At 38.2% G+C, this 5000-nt stretch overlaps 1 protein-coding gene across 1 annotated transcript in view; it reads right to left on the bottom strand.

The window, feature by feature from the left end:
* Window positions 1–2925, bottom strand: part of LOC137976286 (gamma-crystallin D-like) — a 9757-nt gene extending 6832 nt beyond the window's left edge. The window contains exon 1 of the mRNA XM_068823586.1: window positions 2509–2925. The gene's annotated coding sequence lies outside the window, so the exon portion shown is untranslated. The remainder of the gene's footprint in view (window positions 1–2508) is intronic.
* Window positions 2926–5000: the final 2075 nt, after the last annotated feature.

The raw sequence follows: 5000 nt of genomic DNA, 5'->3' as shown, positions 1-5000 counted from the left end.
CGCAACAATGTTGTGTTGCATTGCAAGTTGAGATGGTTTGTTGCGCGTATTACCACCTCCTCGTGCAACAAATTTTCATGTTGCAAAAACTAAAAGCGACGTCTACTTTTTGCAACATGAAAATTTGTTGGGCAAGAAGGATCTCAACTTGCAAGCAACATTGTTACGCGACAAGTTGCACGAAAAATTCTGCCCGTATTACTGACTAATTCTGTTAACATTTTCGACTTGATTCTCTACACCTTTACTTGCATAATCATTACACCGATTTAATGCGATCATTACAAAATATGAGGAATCCTCCACAGGTCAGTCAAGCCGACAAATAATAGTGGATCGCACGTACACTCGAGGTAGACCAGGAAACGGAATTAACAGTCCAACGATTAGCTTGTTCATCAATGTTGTGTTCCTGTTCTAATACGCTGAAGTGTTCCTGTTTTCCAAGCCATGAGGGGACCGCAAAGTCATCGGAAATTGGCTTCTACCGGTATTGTTTCCTGCACTTCTGGAGGATTTCAGCATCGATGCATTTTCCTCTTTTGGGAAAGCCACACGCACTTTCAATATTCGCAAAGAAAGAAATAGGTAGATGGGTGACCCTTTTAGAACTGAAATTTTTTTAGTTTCTAAAGAAACTGTGGTGCTGCGTCGGTGGGAGATTGAAACAGAAATTTATTTTATCAAACGAGTTGATAAAGGTCGAATGGCCACCGTGAAAGATTTGGTGGCCATTCGACCTTTATCAACTCGTTTGATAAAATAAATTCCTTTTAGAACTGGTCAACAAAGGAAATAAATTGCCAATAATAAGACCTAGTGAAACTCGACGTGCAGAAATTGAAACAAAAACTACCCACAATCGTCCGGATACGTGTGGACGGGCCTTCGTTATAAAGACTATTTAATTAAAAGATTAATGTTTTCACCGATGAGAGAAAGGAAAACTTAAAACAATGTAAAAAAGTCGGTAAAATCGGAAGAAAACCCCGTCAAAGGCAACCGTCAGGAATCAAAAGCTAAAGTTGAAACAGGAGAGTTCCTTTTTAGTCTTAGATAAATCGTGAGACATCTGGGGAAATCCTTGTTTCAACGAAGCGGTCAACTCTTGTATGTCAGTTTTGGCGCCAACGGCGCCATCAACAACTTCAACATTCGCTTCGATATGTTCGGCTGTAGAAGCCGCATTTCTCCGTTTTAAGTTGTCTTTCTTGCCCTTAGGTTCAACATTAGTCGAACTTTCAGGCATTCTTTGCGAATTATCGCTTTACAGACAACAATAACAATCTTTAGAAACCGAATTGCTAGGAATGATGATTACAGCGACGCAGTTAAAGCGGTCAACAAACGTCTAAAACAACTTTGCACGCAAAATAATTGGAAACTCATCAGCCATACCAACATCACCCTCAAATGGACTTAACAAAGGTGGCCTGCACCTTAATAGGGAAGGTAACGAGTTATTGCAAAAGAATTTTGTAAATTTTTTACGATGTAATTGATTTCCTAATTCCATGAATGCCGATATTGATGATAATTCTCTTGTTTCTCTAACGTTGCCAAAATCAGTTGAAAACGAAGTACATACTGTTAATTCGAGTCTTTCCAATGCGTCTAGTTTTTTACCAGCAAAGCGTGGTTTTAAAATGGCCTGTTTGAACATTAACAGTCTCGTTAAACATATTGGCGAACTTAGAGTCCTTCTTTCTGAGTTTTCTGTTGATATTCTGGCAATCAACGAAACAAAACTTGACGAATCCATAAAAAGTTCCGAGCTCCATATACCTGGCTACGAATTTATCCGTCGTGACAGAAGTAGAAATGGTGGAGGAGTAGGTTTTTATATTAAGTCTTCTAATTCTTATGTAGTGCGCTCAGATCTAAATGTAATTAATCTCGAAAATTTAATCATTCAAATTCGTAAACCGAACTCTAGGCCTTTTCTGATAGCGACATGGTACAGACCTCCCTGTTCCCCTACCGATTTATTTTCAAGTTATGAGTTATTTATCGACAAGGTTGATTCTCTTGACCTTGAATACTATTTGTTGGGTGACTTAAACTGTAATTTGGCCTCTTCTACACCTGATGCAAACACTCGTCATTTACTCGAGATTTCGGATTTATATGGGCTCAATCAATTAATAAATGAACCAACTCGTGTTACTGAATCCTCATCTACATTAATCGATTTGATTTTTACTAATCATGCAGATAAGGTAAGCTGTTCCGGTGTCTCCAATATTGGCATCAGCGATCATAGCCTCGTCTATGTTTATCGTAAACTTTCTTCTGATTTATCATCTAAAGGACACTCTTACATCTCTTATAGAAATTTTAGAAATTTTAATCGAGATAATTTTCGAAATGAAATCTCTCAAGAAGACTGGTCTTTCGATGAATCTGAAGATCCAAATTTGGTTTGGTCTAACTGGAAAACAAAATTTTTGCGCGTTGTCAATTCTCATGCTCCAATTCGAACCAGACGTGCTAAATTGAATAACTCACCCTGGATTAATTCAGTCTTGAAGAATGATATGCGCTGTCGTGATGCTGCTAAAAAGAAGGCGATGAAAACAAAGAATCCTCATGACTGGGCTAATTACAGAAAATTACGAAATAAAATCAACAATAATGTAAAAACCACTAAGGCATCCTATTATCATAATAGTCTTATTCAATCCGAAGGAAACTCTCGAAGGACTTGGAAAACTATTAATCACCTCATGTCCCGTCGTCAGAACAACCAGCTGGTAAAGGAAGTCAAAGTAAATGATATATCTATCTGTAATTCTAACGAGATTTCCAATACCTTTAACGAACATTTTTCAACTATTGGGCCCAGACTAGCCCGCGAAATACCTTCTACTTCGGACGAAGTGTCTACTTATTTAAACAATTTTCCTGAAAACTTCAACAAATTCTCTTTTCGCCCAACTACTAGTAGTATTGTTTTTACTGACTCATCTAAATCGATTGTCGAAAACTAAATCTACTGGGTTAGACAATATCTCTGCTAAGTTAATTCGTGTGTGTGCTGATATTATTTCAGGTCCGTTATGTGACCTGTTTAATAAATCTTTGATGTCTGGCATATTTCCTGACGATTGGAAATGTGCCAGAGTGATTCCGTTGTTCAAACAGGGCGAGTCACTTGATTTGAACAACTACCGACCTATCTCTGTCATTTCAGTCGTCGCCAAAGTGTTTGAGAGGATTGTGTACGATCAGTTATATAACTTCTTAAGTAACGAGGGAGTCATCTCTAAACAACAATCCGGTTTCCGGTCTTTGCACTCTACTGTTAGTGCTCTTCTTGAAGCCACTGACAGTTGGGCGTTTAATATCGATCGTGGCTACGTAAATGCCGTAGTGTTCCTCGACTTAAAAGAGGCCTTCGACACTGTTGATCATGAGATACCATTAACTAAAATGAATCAGTACGGAATTCAAGGGAAATCGCTTGATTGGTTTAAATCATATTTGACGAATCGCACACAACGGTGCTCCGTTAACGGTTGTCTCTCTGATTTTACCACTCTTAAATGCGGTGTGCCACAGGGAACGATCCTTGGCCCTCTTTTATTTCTAATTTATATTAATGATTTGCCTAACTGTCTATCGTTCAGCGTTCCTAGAATGTATGCTGATGATACACATATTACTTATGCTGGCTCTGATTTACATCTGATTCAGTCTAGTATATCTCATGACCTTGAAAAGCTAAGCAAATGGCTTGTGTCTAACAAACTTACTTTGAACGCTACAAAGACTGAATTTATGTTGATCGGATCCAGGCAAAGATTAAGCACTCTATCTGATACTCTTGAACTCTCCATTGATAATGTTCCAATTGAAAAAGTTTCCTGAGTGAAATCACTTGGAATATATGTTGACGAAAATCTAACATGGTATCTCCACGTTGATAAACTGTGTAAAAAGATTGCTTCCGCAATTGGAGCCATTAAACGAGTTAAGCCATTTGTGCCTCAATCAACTTTACTCAGTATATACAACTCACTAGTTCAACCCCATTTTGATTACTGCAGCCTAGTCTGGGGTAATTGTGGTAAAACATTATCTAACAAGCTACAAAAACTACAGAACCGTGCTGCACGAGTGATAACTTCATCGAGCTATGACGCTGATGCTAATTCCTTGTTTGACAAACTCAGCTGGAAAGACTTAAATTCTCAACGTCAAATTCAGAAAGCTTTAATGGTTTTCAAGTCTTTAAATGGTCTGGTTCCCGAATATCTCACGTCTAAATTTGTAACGCGTAATGTATCAAACTATGCTCTGAGGGATTCGGCAAATAAACTTGTTGTTCCGTTTCCGAGAACAAACTACATGAAAAATAGTTTTAGTTACAGCGGCGCAACTCTTTGGAACAGCTTACATCGTAACATTAGGGAATCTAGTTCCATAGATCAATTTAAACGCCTTCTCTATCAGAATTTTTAAATACACGGCATTCATGGAAATCAGGTCTGTAGGTAGCTTATTTTGTAAATTAATGTAATAATAGGATTAGGATTTTAGATTTTAAGATTTTAGGATTTTACAAATCTCTTTTTTGGAATTGTACCTGATGAATTTTTTACCGTGTATAAATTAAGTAAATAAATAAAATAAAATAAATAAATAAATTAGGTGCTGACTTCAGTCCGCTTTCAAAGGCGGCAACACACTGAGTTCGCGCAGGCGCAGTACTATCTCTCACGTGAGCCCTCGGTGCGGTGACGGTATAGAATTAAAGGCGTCAGCGTGTTTTTTGCAATTCGAAGCCCTGGCAATTGGCTTCAACAATTCTTCAGCCGCATCCGTTCGATTTTGTTGAACGATGTTGACTGGCACAATGACATACATCCAACTCTAATTCTCAAGTTAGCCGGAAACTAGCGAACTTTCACCGTGCGCAACGAACGAGTGCGAGATGCTATAAGTACGAGAACTTCAAGATAAAATTCGTATCGCCAAGGGGTCATGTAACGTTTTAT

The sequence above is a fragment of the Montipora foliosa genome, chromosome 11, assembly GCF_036669935.1.
Source record: "Montipora foliosa isolate CH-2021 chromosome 11, ASM3666993v2, whole genome shotgun sequence".
Lineage (NCBI taxonomy): Eukaryota > Metazoa > Cnidaria > Anthozoa > Scleractinia > Acroporidae > Montipora > Montipora foliosa.
Note: the sequence above shows the minus strand (reverse complement) of the source record. Positions and strands in the feature narration are given on the sequence as shown.